This window comes from Hetaerina americana, unplaced genomic scaffold (assembly GCF_022747635.1).
Source record: "Hetaerina americana unplaced genomic scaffold, ioHetAmer1.1.p SCAF_1, whole genome shotgun sequence".
Taxonomy (NCBI): domain Eukaryota; kingdom Metazoa; phylum Arthropoda; class Insecta; order Odonata; family Calopterygidae; genus Hetaerina; species Hetaerina americana.
The window spans coordinates 88,174,514-88,192,597 of record NW_027286069.1 but is presented as its reverse complement, the minus strand read 5'-3'; positions in this window follow the sequence as shown (position 1 = coordinate 88,192,597).

Here is an 18,084-nt window from a genome sequence, read left to right as displayed (position 1 = left end):
AACATATTTCTGGTAACGTATTCTTAACCCATTACGGCAGTCTTACGAGCAGTATAATCGTAAGCACATGTCTCTAATGTGATATTTTCTTCTCACCTTTACTGAGTTCGAATTTAAATAGTTCTTTCGCCTTCAAAATCCTAAAGCCACAATTCAAATATTGAAGCAATAGACTACAACATGTTCGTAAAATAAATTGCTCTACGATCACTTGGCCCAAGCCAGAAGAAAAACTTTCATGATTTCACTAGACAAAGTATTTTCCTGCATAGAAAATGAAATAATTTTATTTTGCTAAATAGCTTTAAGCTTTATGTAGAGATGGTTTGTTTTAACCACTCACTTTTGAACGTATACAATTTTAAGGCCTACCCTTAACCTTTTGCATAGCTGTTACCTTTTTCTCGGCCATAATTAATCTTACATACAGCTTTAAAGATAAAATGTTTTGGATTCAATATAAGATTGTTACAATTTAACTTTCCAGGGAACAAGAAAGATGCAAGGAAAAGTTGGACTTACTTTATCGCAAGAATAATTAAAAAATTGCTGATGAATGCATATTTTTACCGAAATATATATTTCTGGATAGAAATATATTATGCTTATAATGATATCAATGATAGAACTGCTTACGGATAAATCCATTCGGTTATCTCTCACTGTAGATCTTCCATCTACAGTCTACTTTCATTGAAGTAACAATGACGAATATAAAATTACATCGCAAAAAAAACACTAATTCTTCGAAACAAATATTTTTACGACATTATGAAAACGGCTAGATTGGAAACCATTATGAAAATCTGTTATTCACCAAATATGTTTGGTCTCAGTAATCTGATTGGATTCGAGATGAATATTTCAAAGAGTGTTTCAATTAAATACTACCTTGATCAAAAATTTCCCGGAATTTATTCAGAAAATTAAAAATACAAGTTTATTCATCTAAATCTATATTGTCCCCTTCAAAGTAATCCCCATCGACTGCAACACACTTATGCCAGCGCTTGATCCAATCCTCGAAACATTTTTTATACTATATTCGGTTTTCGGTATGTCCATCAGTGCTTCCTGCGATTTTTCCATTACTTCCTCTCGGCTGCTAAAACGCGTTCCCCGTAATGGTTTTTTAACTCGATTGAACAGAAAGAAGTCACAGGGAGCCAAATCAGGTGAATTCGGTGGCTGTTGGATGGTATTTGTTGCATTTTTCGTCAAAAAATTACGAATAATGATAGCACTGTGCGACGGTGCGTTATCATGGTGCAAAATCCACGAGTTTTCTGCCCACATTTCTGGTCTCTTTCGGCGAATTGCTTCACGCAAACGTCTCATAACGCCCAAATAATACTCTTTGTTTACTGTCTGGCCTTCTGGCAAAAATTCATGATGCACTACACCGGTGTAATCCATGAAAACCGTCAGCATTGCCTTCTTTTTTGACTGAAAACGACGTGGTTTTTTTGGTCTCGGCTCATTTGGTGAACGCCATTCACTTTCCTGATGTCTGGATTGCGTGTCGTACTCATAAACCCACGTCTCGTCTCCAGTAATGATCCTTTTGATGAATGTGGGATCGGATTCAGCCTCGCAAATCATGTCTTTTGCGACGTCAACACGGTCTCTTTTTTGCATGAAATTGAGGTCTTTTGGCACCAACTTTGCTGCTACACGACGGAAACCCAAATCATTAACCACAATGTCTTGGGCGGATCCATAGGCAATGTTCAAGTCCTCCGCTATTTCTCTGATGGTTAATTTGCGGTTATTGACCAACATTTCTTTTACTTTATCAATTATTTCACCGACTTTCGATGTCGATGGTCTGCCACTGCGTTCATCATCTTCGATTGACTCACGACCACTTCTGAACCGCTCGTGCCACTGGTAAACGACCGTTTTTTTTAGAGAATCGTTGCCGAAACACTTTTCCAACATTTCCAACGTCCGTGCGCCACTAAATCCGTTTTTTACGCAAAATTTAATACAAGTTCGTTGTTGCAAATTTAAATCCATTTCTAAAATTGTAAAAAATCGCCAACACACACAGAGATAGATGTACTCTTGGCTACGTAACTTTTGCAAATGTCAAGTTATGACACTAAGATTTAAAGGGAATATCAACAACAGATGTACCAATTTAACAAAAAAAAACAGAACTCAAATCGGAACGATGGGAGCGCCACACGGTGGTTATTCCGGGAACTTTTTGATCAAGGTAGTACTGTATCAACTGTCACATACGAAATTTACGAAATTAGCGAAAACGCCGTCATCACTGTAATTATTTAGAAGCACCATATGGATTTTCACGTAGTTGATAACTTACATTTATATCAAAATGCGTAAAAGGGAATTCGTGGCGTCAAAACGGATAAAGTCAAAATGTTATTCCTCAGATGAAGACGTAATTATCCATTTCAATTGCCGAGAAGCATTTCATCGTGTTTTGATTCTTCAACTTAATTTCTGTGGATTTTGAGAGAAAAACAACTATCACCTGAAGCAATGAAAAATCTTCCATTGATTAAAAGTATCTCTTGGCAACTGCTGTTGTTATCTCAAAATAGGGATTTTATTCTAATCTACAGCATCGGAATATCAACAACGCTAATGCAATAAATCAAAGAATCACTGCGATTTCGATTAAATATTATAATGGAAGGATTATTATTATTGCAATCAAAATTATTTTTCATATTCCGTGGGTATAATCTATTCTTTGATATAACCAGGCTTTCATTTTGCAAATCAGCACGTGTAGAATTGTGAAATTCATGCAAATAAAAAAATGAAGAAAATCTAATTTTGCTAGTTGCAAATTATATAGTTTTGAAATTGAAACGGAGATTTCTTTGTGTTATTCAATGTATATATCGTCTTAAAATATTCCCAGGCGGAATAAAATGTATAGTGTCTTTATATATTATTCTTCAAGTCAAACAGAGGCGATCAGCATTTTAATTATTATTAAGAACTCGTCTCACCTTTCAGAATTGATTTACTGACTTGAAAATGACTATAGAGGTGTAACCTAATTCATCCGAATTTCTCTGACACTTAGTAATTTAATTTTAAACCGCGTCTAGCGACCTCTGTCTTATGCGAAAAAAACAACCAAAAAATCATAAATGAATTTAGAAAATATATCTAAAACTCTTAAATGCTGAATATGCTCCGGGGTCTCCACCGATGGGAAAGGATACATTTTCTCTCCCGTTTGAGAGAGCTTCAAAAGAATATTTATCTGTTCCTCTTTGCGTCCATCATGGTAATGTTTTGTGTATTTTCAGGAGCGGACCTCTTCTAAATATCAGTTTAAAACCTTCAATTAGGAACGTTCAGATTTAAAAACAAACTGCAATTTCAAATTGTAAACAATTCGCACTCAATCAACAATTTATACGATAATCTTTTGTCAGCAATAAATTGATGGAATCTCAAATTTTTTACCTGTCAAAGCTCTAAGCAAAAAATACGTCAGGACGCTTAATTGTCAGCAGTGCTGTGACGCATTTCCGCGACATGTTTCGAAATGAAAATTTTCAATGATCCCTCGTGATGGTCCGAGAGGATTTTCATCGCAATTAATTGGTTTTCAATCAACTCTCAATGAAGTGTGCTACACTTGCATTTTTTTTAAAACTCCATCATTTATTTGAGAATAAAACCTTCGAAAAGAAAAATAACGCACGGTAGGGTAGATAATACGGCTGAACGATCAATTAGGAGACACTCGTCCCTCCCTACTTAGCGGAAACAACATTATGTAATGAAACGAACATACTCAATACTCGTGAAAATATATCTTTAAAACATTTGCCAATTAATACTTATCTCAATGCATTAAAATGATAGTTCGCGTGAACATTAAAATCCAATGAATGAATATTATAGCTTTTTTTTCCTCCTTCATGGGCGGATGAATAAAAAGGCTTCTCTGCGGATCGTGGGACCCGCACTTTCGCATTCAATTTGCCGCTGGTCGACAAAACACGGTTCTCGACGGAAGAGTTTCCGTAATGTGTCACCCCTCATTTAACGCAATAGAATAATCACGCCTGACTTCGTTTCGGCAGCTCACGCCGGGAGCTTACGGGCGGAATCTAAAATAGCCGACGCCGCCGATGGAAGGAGACAACCAACTTGGGCGATTCGAGAACTTTAGCGGGGATTTTTTGGTTTTTCTCTTCTTCGGAAATATGTTTGCACTGAGTGAAGTGAGTACTCACCCCACGCGATCGATCGAGGGATAACGGAAGACCTGATCCGGGGCAAAGTTTTACGTAGCCGTGGTGGTGCCCTCGCGAGTGAGTGCACCCATTTTCAAGGTCGAACGAGGGAGAATGCGGGTCGCCGGGCGTCTTATATTTCCTCCACCATCCTCTTGCACTTTCCATCTCCTTCCCAATGCACAGTGTCTGGATTGCACCCCCCTGCCAGCCCAGAAAACTCCATCTCCTCGCTGCCAACTTCCACTTACTTTCCCGCCTCGTCGTTTCCTCCCCGGCGCCACGTCGCCGCACTTCTCGAGATGTTTACCGGGCCCACTACGCCTGACCTGCTTAACGATCGTGAAGACGACTGCTCGGGTCTTGTTGCGCCACGCGCGGGAAGGAGGGCCACTCAATCATCCGCGAAGTGCATATAACGAGGAAAATTCGAAACTCACTTCCTCTCCCCAGCCTGTCATGCTTCTCTCCCTCTTCCACTCCCCCTCTCCTCAATCTACCCCCTCCATTCTTCCGAGTGCTTCCTCAACCTGGGGAGTCATCTCGTCGAGTTCTCTCCTCCCCTTTCCCCCCGCACAACTCCCAAGGCCCTCATTAAGGGCAAGGTGGATTCTTTCGCCCACGTCTCGGATGTTAGATGATGTCGGATGACGAGTGCATAAAAGGGTGTGAGAGCGGGGGTGAAAAAGGTGTCTGTGACAAAGACGCCCCACTTCGATGTGAACAACGATATAACTGGAGAACCACAGACCCTCAGACCTTGTGAACTGAATATTTTTCACACATTATCAGACAATGCGCATCGAGAGCATGACAGACTGGGAACTTGAACTAAGGAAGGATTTTGAAATATGTTTTCCGCATACGATTGATGGAAATCAAGCGGATAAGCAAAATTGATAATGAAATATTAGAGGAAAGAGAAGTAGACACAGTGGCATGATTCAAAGTAAGTATATGGATTGGCATACCATGAGACCTAATGGATTGGTAAACGGAACAAAGAAGAAAACAATGAGACCTTATAAAACAAAGACTTAAGGACCACTACTTAACGTGAGTTGAGATAGATTTAATGATAGTGAAATACTAGGAATTAAAAAAATTAGCCTTCACTACTAAAGAATACAGTGCTGTCCTTGCGTGTAAGAAGGGTGTGTACAGACAATGTAACCAGGTTAGAAGGAAATAGTAATGATCTTTTTAAGTTGAAAAAAACAGTAACTTTTCTGGTCGGTGTATGGTGCAGATCTTGGAGATTGTTGACGGTGACGGACTTAAATTTTGTACTCGCAGAGAATATTTCATCATAAAAAAGAAACACAAGTAAATGTTTCCAGATAAATTATATGAAGGTAAAGCTAGTTTTAATTGCAAAGGTTTCATCCTCAAGAACAAAGTTTATCCAAGGGTATTGCTAATATGTTGAAAAGAAGTTGTATATGAATAATATTTTACTCAAAAAATAAGCATTTTCTAAATTCGTGAACATGATTTTCTACGTTTTATCTGTCGAAAAAAAATTCTATTTTCGTTTTGCAGACGGGGTAACCTGAACAACTACAGTTAAAATATTATCACTATCATAATAGTAGTAGTGCGAGTAGTAGTAAATTTACGGGATGCGAACGATATCTGAGGCCACTGGCGCCATTAGGGATGGACAGGTAAGGATGAAGGGTGGAGAGAAACCCAGTGTCGGCATTAGCCTACTCTTGAAGAAAGGCGTCAAGGGGTCCGCAGTTTAACGTCCCATCCGACGGACGGCGAACTCACTCAAAGTACTCTCCACAAAGCACCTCAAGTAAGGATCGGTATACCACTGGAAAATATATGCTGTCTCAAGGATTCGAACCCGAACCCTCTGGGTGGGAAGCTTGCTCGCTATCCACCGCTGAAATTTAATCCCAACACTGCCATAATAGTTTAAAAATTCGGAGTAACTTTGACGCAATCATCCTCACCCTCTACGACACGGAAGCCAGTTCACGTATTCTCAAAAATGTCTTTTCTATTTCCTCGTCAATCGACCACTACCCTTTTTTTAAGCAATTTCGTTTCGTCCAATTTCCCTTTCGGGATTTCCTTCAACAAGCTTTAGCGCTAATATTACGTATTTTCACTATCCGAGCGCGCCCTTTAACTCTTACCAAAGGTTACCCCGCAAAAAAAAGGAATATGTGTTTGTAGCGCATATCACTTCCTCGCTGATTCGGTAAATTTCAATCGTTTTGTTCAGCAACAGCAACATTAGCGCAAACTAAATGATAAAAACATATTTTCGCCAGCACGTTTTGCATATTCTTTTCCAAACGGACACTTTTATTTTGGCAAATAACTATACGCAGGTAAAACGCACCTAGCGCAAACATACATTCGCCAAAAAAATATGTCCATGCACGAGTAAAAACAAAAAAAAACAAATGTTGATTATAGCATCGTGCGTCGATAACCCTTATTTTTCTCTTCCTCTCCCTCATTTTCCCTCCCTTATTCTCTTTCTTTCACTCCATCCCTCTTCCTCACTCCCGCAGATAGCCTGGATATCCGAGTTGTCAACTCCCCCCGGCATCCTCTCACACTGCTTCTCCCGGCGTCCGGTCCGTGCTCTTCCCGTTCCCCAAGCTCCCTCCTATTTCCCATTCCACCCACTACCCCCCCGCCCCGCGAACCGCGAGCCACTCCCTGGCGTAAAGCTCGTATCCCAAGCGCGCGCCGTACAAGATTCCCCTCTTAACATGCCTCCTCGCAGCCGCAGTCCACCGCTCACAAAAAATAAGGAGAGATAGAGAGAGATGGAGGAAGGGAGGAGAAAGAAGTATTCCACTTCGAAAGTTTTGCGACATTACCGCTCGTAACTCAGACAATTATTGGATGGAGTAGCTACGGGAGAAGAAACTCCAGAGGGAGGAAGGGGGAAAAATCTTAAACTTTCGACACATCTCGGTCGACGTACACCACTTGAAAAAATATATATATTTACCATCCACGCCGTATTTTTGAGTGCATTTCCTTGTTTTCTTTGAGTGAGTGTGTGCTTTTGTGCATTAGTTTTTTTTCAGTTTCAATCCGCAGCAATTTTGCAGCTTTTAATGAAGAGGGCGGAGTTATCTGTCTGAAGTCGATGATATAGACGCTCCCCGGGGCAAGCAAACACGAGGCATGCCTCCCCGATGTTATTTACCACTCGGCTTAATCCTCGGAAGTTTAGGGGTTAATTAAATGATTGAAGGGATGCCACGGGAAATTTCAAATACCATCTCTTTAATCTGACTGCATTTCATGGCATGGCTTAGAACAGGAAGAGCGCAATGAAGATGCTAAAATGGGAGGTTTTTCAATTTTAATTGTTGAAGTTAATAGCTTAGTTTTTACTTGAAAAATCTGTTTCCTTCTTAATTGGATTTTGGATAGTAAATGAATTGAATCGTAGATCGAATACAATTGTGGAAATGAGACGGATAAATTATTTTGTAATACTCCACTGATAATTTTTTTTGTAATATCTAAACCACCCTCACGTAATTACCTCTTCTTTCTCAAAACGTTTTGGCAAACTAGCTGCGATGTCCCATTTGACCTAATTTATTTTATAAGCTCGTAAATGTGTGTGAAAATGGTATTAAACTTGATTTTTTTAGAATATTCAAAAATTTTTAACAGTTCAAAAATGTTAATTATAGTTTATTTACAAGAATTATTTCCTTCAAATTCTTCGCCATTTTTGACATACCTGACATTTTATCGCATTTCACTGACTCTCCGAGGATTTTACCGTGCTTCTATTTGGCTGTTGTTTAGCTAGTCGATTATTTATCCGTCTCCCATTCCCCCCACCTTCCTTTTTTCCCTTATACGTATCCAAAAGGTATGTATGTAAATAGACAATTTACAGAAATTGTAAAACCAGTCGATGTACAGTATAAAAGTAAAATTTTAGCAAATTAGTTTTATTTTTTATATTTAAAGATTAATCCAGTAGTCCAACGAATGAACTTTCATGCGACTCTAAAAATTCTTGAACGATTCTTTTGATTATCCGAGTTGAAACACACTGATGCCATAACACGGCAGTCAGTAAAAAACCGGAACGGTGTAAAAAAATTAATGAGAGTGAGATCAACGTGGAAGCCATACCACTACGGATTATACCTATCATATGTGGGAGCGTTAAAAATGCTGCACCTCACAAACTACGAAATATCGTCACTCAAAGTGCACTCTGTCCCACAGGTTACCACCGAGCTTCCAATTTCCATATTTTACATGCGTTTTGCGTTTTAGAAAATAAATTCGTGGCTCAACTTTCAAAGCGGTACTTTGAAAGAGAGAACAAGATACCATAATAAAATAACTGATCCAAAAAATAAAGTTTTTGGACACGGAATTGTATCTTTAATAGATGATGGAAAACTGAAAGACCGATGCACATCATTTAATTCGTTTCCACAAAACCGGCGGCCCAACACTGCTTTTTGCGCGACACCAAGACCACTGATAGTTCTCAGTTTAAATAATAGATATTTTAAATTTCAATTTTGTTTTTATAATCTATTTCCAGACTCAATTTTATTGTTAAATCATATAAAACATGTATCTCAGTTTTTTGGTGCCCACAAATGCAATATAATAATTCGAATTTATGAAGTAACTTCTTTATGTGATACATTCTGTACCGCTGGCTCGTAAAATATAGCTTGCAGTTACTTTAGAAAATCGAAATTTCAAATGATTTAAGCAATACAAGAAAAAGTGAAATACTGCAGTTTTCAATGGAAATTGTAAGGACGGTATTGAATTATATGATGAATACGTAGCAACACACGTACTATTAGAGCAGTCCTACGATCAATACGAATGGTAATATGCGAAATCAATTACGCAAAAGGTACTATTTTTTCAGATTTATCAGATTTTCATCAGACGAGGAAAAAATTAACAATAAGCATAGAAGGTATATTTTAAACATGTTTGACTTGGAGATATGAAAAAGGAATCCATATTTATCAATTTCAGTTGAATCGTGACCAAGATGCCATGAAAATAAATGACATGGTAGCGTGAAAGTGCTGGGTGTTTTTGTCACACTCATTAGTATAAAAACTATAATCGCGTTTTCACAAAAAAACCTTAATTTGAGAATCACAGCCGTCTCATATTGGGTAACATCCTGTGTTGGTTTCTGAGTGAGTAATGGAACACTTGAATGAATAATATATAAATAAAAATTAACATTATCCAGCAAGTTGCGTTCGTTTAAATTAAAACTAGTCTTATTTTTAACGTTTTAGTGTTTTATTGGTTTTTTCTCTCTCTCTTTCTTCCCCGTCCATGCAAGTTGTTCTTCCGGGTGACGGGAGGAAAGGTGGGAAGGGGTGAGGTGGTTGGGAGATATTCTTTCGGTGAGACAGCTCTGGACCCACATTACGGAAAAAAATAAAAGGTGTCTCTTCCGTTGAGTGATTGGATTCTGCCATTAGGAGACGTGATCAAGCAGACTCAATGGATTCCGTTAATCTCCATTCGTCACCGGTCCTAACACGAATTCGTCCGGATCACTGCGATCCTCGAGTTCCTCGAAATGGTTGAGCATTGCTTTCACGGTTGAAATAAATAACTCTTGAACTATTGCCGATTTTAAAGCCGATCGATGATATTTATTTCCGATATTTTCCTCTCCAATGCGTGAAAAAATTTCTTCGTCGAATCGCAACGTTTGTAGAAATAAATACTAGGTGGAAAAAAAGAGAAATTACACATTTATTTAGCATATCAGTGAATAGAAGGTTCACTAGTTTGGTGCAAAAAAATGGGATTAACAAAGTAAACTTTCCCGTATATCAGAGATTATTGATAAAGAAAGAACGACAGCAAATAATTGCATAATACATTACCGTTGATACGTTGAAAAAATGTACTAAAACATTTTGTCAAACATTTGAGCTCTCTCCAGAAATGTCACATTGACTTAACAAATGCATTTAATTGGTGGGAAAAAACGAGTAGCAGCAGCATTTATCAGGGGGGGCAACCGGCAGGTTAATTGCTACAAAAAAAACGAAAAAATACTGAAATAAATTATGGTGTTTTTTAATCAGCCTAAATTGAATTCGTGAAAAATCAATCAAAACCCATTGGTCTGAAAGCAGTCCCCGTTTGTTACACTATTTTGAAATTTGAGGAAAATTATACTCCAAAAGAGGAGATGTAATATCCAGAGCAGCAATTTGACAAAGGACCTTGTTCGGCCGAAAGTAAAAGGTGCATATAAAGTAGCTCAATGAATTACAATTGCTCAAAGACGGAAATGGCAACGGGTTAAGTCTAGGCAATGCTAATTACCTACCCAAGGGACTTTCTATTTGATTTCAACGATGAAAATTTTGGGTCAGGAAACTGCTCTGCCTGGCCGGCGCACTCAGGAGGATAAAACTTTCATTGCCGCGAAAACTTGAATTTCCCTCCGTCCAGAAGAAGAACGTGCCCAAGTTGTTGAGTCACCAATGCCGAGTACGCTCTTAAAATTTGCATTAGCTTTCTCGTTATGAGCAAAGTGGAATAGCTAGCAGTTAGTTTGTCGGGGTACCACTGCTTAGGTAATTGCGCAGTTGGTAGTTAAAATAAGGAAGACACAAGGGAGGGGATTGAAGACTGGATAATAACCTGGGGGCCACATTAGCCTTCTCTAAATGAGAGATTCACAAATTATCTGGTTAAACACTTCATTAAGCGAACAGAAAACCGTCGTTGAAAAGACTACTACGAAATTTCAGATTGAAATTTTGAAAATCACCAGAAAGAAGATCATACATGTTTTGTAAAGACAAAAATATCCTGAGTAAGCGATGATATTACACTCAGAAGTATCTCATTTTAAAAAATATTTGCATTGCCAAAATTACCAGCAAAAGGAATCTAATAGAATAAATCACTTTCCAAGAACCTGGGATATAATCAGCAGTTCGAAGTCCAACTTGACATATTTAATTGCTTTTATCGCCAATACCATGCTCAAGAGTTTATAATCAGATGGAGAGTAGCCACGTGGAATCCATGAATTATCTATGAAATGAATAAAATATTACTCCTCTTAATCAGTCTTCTCTTATTTTCCACGGCATAATTCTCTCATCAAGACCATTACGTGTGCCCTTACGATTGTCAATAGTACGTAATTTTCTATGTAAGGATGTTAGGGGCAAAATAAACTAAAATCTTCTAAAAATAAGCATAGGTGAGAAAAATTCAGAATAGTGGTTCCCGAGTGATGAAGAAGTTAGTCATTCTTAAGGGGGCAAAAAATAATTTTAAAAAATCTAATGAAGGTTTAATTATTTCGCAGTTGGGTTTTGCTAGTCAATAGGCTGTCAAAAACCTGTATAAAGGGGTATTAGCGGTAGTGAAGGCGTAGAGACCAACGACACTTATTTCACAGCGGGTATAGTTAATATTTAAAACCACGCCTACGTGCGACTAAAATATTGAAATACCTTACCGCGTAATTAAACGAGAACCCACTACATTACTAATCTGAGCAGTAGCATTTGACAAGCTTTTTTTTCTATTGACGTTTTCTAGCTGCAGAGGTGATGAAGTCCTTTGGAGTAAAATATTCCAGACGCAAGCAAGCCATTAACTCGGATCTCCAGCCGGGGACTACTCAAAGGAGTACATCAGTCAAATCTGTCAAGCGTTGAGGAGTCGGGAATTGGAATGTCAGGTCAATTCGAGCAAGTGAAAGATAAAGAGAACCTTAAAGTAAAAAAGGCGTAAAATGGGTTTCGACATTTTAGGCATAAGTGAAATAAAATGACCCGAGGAAAGGGATTCGGGCGTCAGCTACGGAAAATTCGCGATGAAATCTAAAAAATTCCAAACGGGAAGGCTGCGAAGGAGTGTTTCAATGTGAGATACAGGTCCCTTTTATACAAGAGATCACAATATTTACATCAACTATCTTCACGGTTCATATTTATGTCCTTGAAATAGACTATGATGACACAAAATAAGAACATACGATATAAAGGCACATAAAATACATGTGGAAATATCACTGATGTAACAAGAGATGTAAAAGGAGAAAAACTCTACGGTCTGGAACGCTTTCGCTGGACAAGACCCAGAAGGATAAACATAAAGAAAATATAAACTAGGAAAAGAGGACAAGAAAAATTTTATCCAAGTTTTGTAAACAACAAAAATCACTTGAGACAAACATCCTATCACAAGACCACAAATGGAGAAAATATACACGAGAGATGCCTCGGGAAGGATGAACACGTAATATGGACTACCTCCTAGTGATGTGGACATTAAGGAATCAAAAAAAGAATTGCGAAAGCTGCTGAAAGACAGGCATCGAAAAAATAAAACAATATTTTTCTAACTAATTTCAGATTAAATGACAGAAGTTGGAAAAATAATGTAGAGGCAATGCGATTTCAAAAGATTGAAAGAAATTGAAGAAATGATGGATTTATCAACTGTTTAAAGGGAAAGAAATGAAAAATGGTAACAGCAAAGTTTCTATCGAAGAAATATGTAAATTGCAAAGTGGTGGGAGTCGAGGAGGAGTCACCAACAGGCCGAGGAAAACCTTAGAAGAGAACCCACAGTTCACATACTATTGTGCTCGCAATAGGATTTGGGTAAATACACAAACTTAAGGGCTTAAGAAGGTTAAAAATCGCATATAAATAATGATAAGAAACTAATAGAAAGGTTAAAGGAGAATAAAATGATTAAAAAAAGACAGCATGGTCTTTTTCACGAAAATATTTTAGCTCATTTTACTTACGTATATTATAAGTTCTTTAATGCAGCGTTGTCAAAAACCGCCTAAGAAAGCAAAGGTATCAATTTAATTGAAGATTGAGAGTAAGTAAAAGATTTCCGGAAAAAAAATCAATGACAAAAAGGAAATAAATAGTCGTACGAAGAGACTGGAAGAAGAATGAACCACTTACTAAGGAATTGTGAATGAAAAAACTACGATGAAAAAAATACCGAATATTTTGAATGGTCCTGTGACAACAACAAGGAAGATGTTAGAAGGAAAGCTAGAAAATGTTAAATATTAAGATAGGAAACAATTTCGGTGATAAAACGGAATGTTGATCAGTACTGCACGAAAAAATATGAAAACAGAAAAGTGAAGAGCGCACGGTGAGAATGCCTTATTTCATAGGAAAAAAGAGAACTACCAAAAGCAATTAATTGTGCGAGTGACAAATGATACTTAATAAGAGAGCTATGGAAGAACTCAAAAAAATTAAGGAAAACAAAATTGACACATATTGTTTAACACTATTCACTCATTATCTCAATAGTGGGAACCAAAGAATGAACTTTCTTCAGAAAAGGAATTGAGTGGAGTAGGCGCAGGAAGACGCCAGAGCAAGAAGTTGTGGAGCAACTTGATGACTATAACTCTCATGAGGGCTTATTGAGCCAGTGATAGGATTTATAGCCATGAACATTATAGTCCTAAAACTTTCAATGGGGTATAGCTGTAGAAAAAAATCATATGCATAAAATCAATGCATAAAAGTCGGAGACAGCTTACATTGATTTCTCTATCACCCTAAATCGAGCTCGGGCGGCTCGGGAGTTCCTCGTCTCCTTAGAGATAAAGATTGTTGGATTTAAGGAGGTTTAATATTCTTCAGAAATAATAATGGGTTCTGCACATAAGTCCACAGGATAAGAACACTCATGTGAGAACACACGATAAGGAACGGAGGGTAAAAGATGCAACTACTGATTGGAGGAAGGAGGAATGGAGGAAAAAGAATTTTCGGTGCTACGAAAAACAGATAACCACGTAAAAGGATGTGAAAAATATGATCACTCTGAATTAGGGGCCCAGAATATTGCTTAAAGCAGTATAAGACGGAAATAATTAAAATAAGAATGTTACAGATCAAATTCTGTAAGATGAACAAATGGTTTTCTAATACAAAGTATGCATGCATTCATTGGTTATTGCATTGATTTATAATAAGATTAAAAATACTGGAATAGTGATTGTGGTATGAGGGAGGTAGTTTTATAATAAATTGCACAGACATGAATAATTTTATGGCAGAAATTATTGTCATTATTGGTTTTATACCGTTTAAGGTGGGTATTGGATAGGCCCAAATGTAACCTCGCTACATTTTTCTGCCAGGCCAAACAAAAGACAACCTTACACCTCAAACTGCGTGTGTATTAAAATATTCTTCAAGCCCGCATACTTTCCGCCTCCACTCATTTCGTCCAATATCCCTATTTTGCTCCTTCCCTTGTTCGCTCCGCATTTTTCGCCAACAGCTATGTTTCCGCGACAGAAACACGCTCCACGCTCCTTTCTTGAAAATTTTACTCTTTGTCCGTGTCGTCAGGTCCCTTTTGAAAACTTCTTTGCCATAAACTACTGTTATTTTTCTCCCCATTACTTTGACTCTCTTGACTGATAACAATGCCAAGAAACATGCATGTAAACTGTTCACTGTCCCACCTGCTCTGGTGTTTTCTCTCTTTTTTAAAATGTTTATCTTATCCTTTCTCTTTCTGAAAAATCTCATAGTCTTGTTTTACTTATTTACTTTGATTCTTAGCCCATAATTTTCACACTTATTTCCCAATGCGCTCAGTAATGATGGTAACTCCTTGGCGGACAGGCTAGGTAAAACCTGAGCATTCACAGCCATTGATTTTATCACACTTGTCCTCAAACTTTCATCCTTCTCTCCAGATATTTTCATACCTCTTTAACATATCTCTCCAATTATGCAATGAATCACTGGTGGTAATGGACGGTGATGTCTTACTCCTCTTCCTTACACTTTCATTCCTGACTCTTCCTAACCGACCTAACGATCCTGAGCCGAAGATCACAGCACAAGAATGCCATTGATTACACAATAACTGAAAAAGCGAATACACTCAATTAAAATATCTGATTATATGACACCGCGTTACTAAAGTGACAGTAAAACCTACTTAGACAAATTGCATATGAAATGCCACTTCAGCTACTTAAGAGTAAAACCAAAAGATACAGTAATTTTTACATCCTCTTCAAGGGAAAATAAGATGTGTACAAGAAGGAAATAATTCCACAATATTGATTAAATAATAGCTTAAATTCTTAAGAATAACTACTTTTAGTCTTAAAAATGAATTTGCTATATATATATATATATATATATATATATATATATATATATATATATATATATATATATATATATATATATATATAATGTATAACACTTAGCACTAGTGGACACAGACAAAAACACAGAAACACACAAAAAAGAGACTCACTATTTTTCGAATTTTCGGTGGTCGTTGCCACCTTTATCAAGGAAGAGAGGGACAGAACTGAAGGGAATACGAGGGCTGGAGCGATGGATGGAAGGGGAAGGTGTGGAGAGAATTCCGAAGGGACGGGTTTGGAGGGGCAGCGTTAGAAGGGTGGGGAAAATGTAGAAGGTGATGGGGGTGGAAGGGGGATGAAAATATAATTAGGGCAGGGTAATTAGTGCCTAATATTGATTGCTGGCCAGTTCCAGGACTCCAAGAGCCAGATGAAGGATTGATCGAATGTTTTTAGTTTCAGAGGAGGATCAGAGGGTGGGAGGGATGCTATGATGGATACACTATAGCATTTATCAAAGGGAGTGTTGTGTTCGGAGGCATGTTTGGGGATAGCGGGTGAGGATGAGGAGGAGAAAATCTGTGCTGGGTATGTGTGGCTCAGGGCCCAACGCCCTGAGCCACACATACCCAGCACAGATTTTCTCCTTAGTCTTTCCGAGTTCATCCTCACCCGCAACTCCTTTTCCTTTAACGACAAATTCTTCTTACAAATCAAGGGCTGTGCCATGGGTTGCAGGTTCAGCCCTTCCTATGCAAACCTCTTTCTTGGTCTTGCAGAGAAGAAATTCCTGTCAAAACAACCACTGAAACCTCTATTGTGGCTCAGATACATCGATGATATCTTCCTCCTCTGGCCACATTGGTACCGATTCCCTGAAAGATTTCATTTCCGACCTCAATGCTTCGTCCTCTGTCTCCTTCAGTTCTACAGTTTCCTCCTCCCAAATCACCTTCCTGGATGTAAATGTAACATTAAGAAACCAAACATTTCACACCTCTGTACATATTAAACCCACAAACAAACAGCAATACTTACACTACAATAGTTGCCACCCATATCACACAAAACGCTCCATTCCTTACTCCCTATCCATTAGAGGACACAGAATTTGCAGTGACCCTGATTCCCTTGATTATTTCCTTTCAAGTCTACACTGTTCCCTCCTCAAAAGAGGTTATCCCGAATCCCTCCTGAACAAAAGAATCCAAAAACATGCGTACACTCCCAAACCTTCCTCCACCGCGGAACCCCACCCTCTCTCAATTTGCACAACATACTTCCCGGGCTTAGAATCTATACGATCAATCCTAAAAGACCTCTACCCTATCCTAAAAAATCATAATGCCACCGCCAACCTTTTTCCCAAATGCCCCTCAGTTACTTTCAAACGCCCCGCCAACCTATCCGATCTCCTCAAATCTACAAATCCACTCCTTAAATCCCCAACCCGTCCTAAAACCACTCCAACGCCATGCAATAAACCCAGATGCAAAACATGCCCTATTTTCAAAACCAAAATCCCATCCCTCTACCACCCGCTTTTTAACTCTCTCCCACTAATTCCCTCCTCTACTTGCACATCTACCAATGTAGTGTACCTTCTGAAGTGCCAACTTTGCCCTGCCTATTATATTGGGCAGACCACCACACCCCTCAATATCAGAATCAACAACCACCGAGCCTCATGCAAAAACTCTTCCTTAATTGATATTCTCCCTATCCCCAAACATGCCTCCGAACACAACACTCCCTTTGATAAATGCTATGGTGTATCCATCAGCATCCCTCCCACCCTCTGATCCTCCTCTGAAACTGAAAACACTAGAGCAATCCTTCATCTGGCTCTTGGAGTCCTGGAACTGGCCAGGAATCAATATTAGGCACTAATTACCCTGCTCTAATTATATTTTCATCCCCCTTCCACCCCCATCACCTTCTACATTTTCCCCACCCTTCTAACGCTGCCACTCCAAACCCGTCCCTTCGGAATTCTCTCCACACCTTCCCCTTCCATCCAATATATATATATATATATATATATATATATATTATATTATATATATATATATATATATATATATATATATATATATATATATATATATATAACTGACTATTCAATTCCTTATGTTTGAAAGAAGCAATAGCGAAAAAATATGCTTATTATGCTTAGTGTTTAGTTTTTTCTTTAAACTATTTGGAGTAGATAAAAAAGGAACATAATTCTTTTGAGATGATATCATAAGATTGTGTTTATATCTCGCAGAAATCCACTTTTTACAAAGGAATCATAATGCTTGATACATTTTAATTACTACTACATTTCGTAGCAGGCAAAAACTAACAGTTAATTGATTTTATGGAACTCTATACAACCAGTGACGAAGCAAATGGGTGATAAAAGTGCAAAATTAACTCGCGATCAAAGTTCAGAAATATATTTATGAAAGCACTGCGGGTTAAAGGTAACAGGGAATAATTCGCCTAGTTTATTCACTTCCACCGCATATGAATGGTACAATTGCATCAAACCCATGCAATTGGTGAGATTAGTTTTCCATGTTTTTACTGCTCTAAAAGCTATTCTCTCTATTCATACGCCTCGCGAATACTAGCGAAGCATCACCATCACTGGTGGTGCTGATCGTGTTCTCCATAAAATTTACCTTCTCCCTCTCGACCGCTAAAATCGTCCACAAG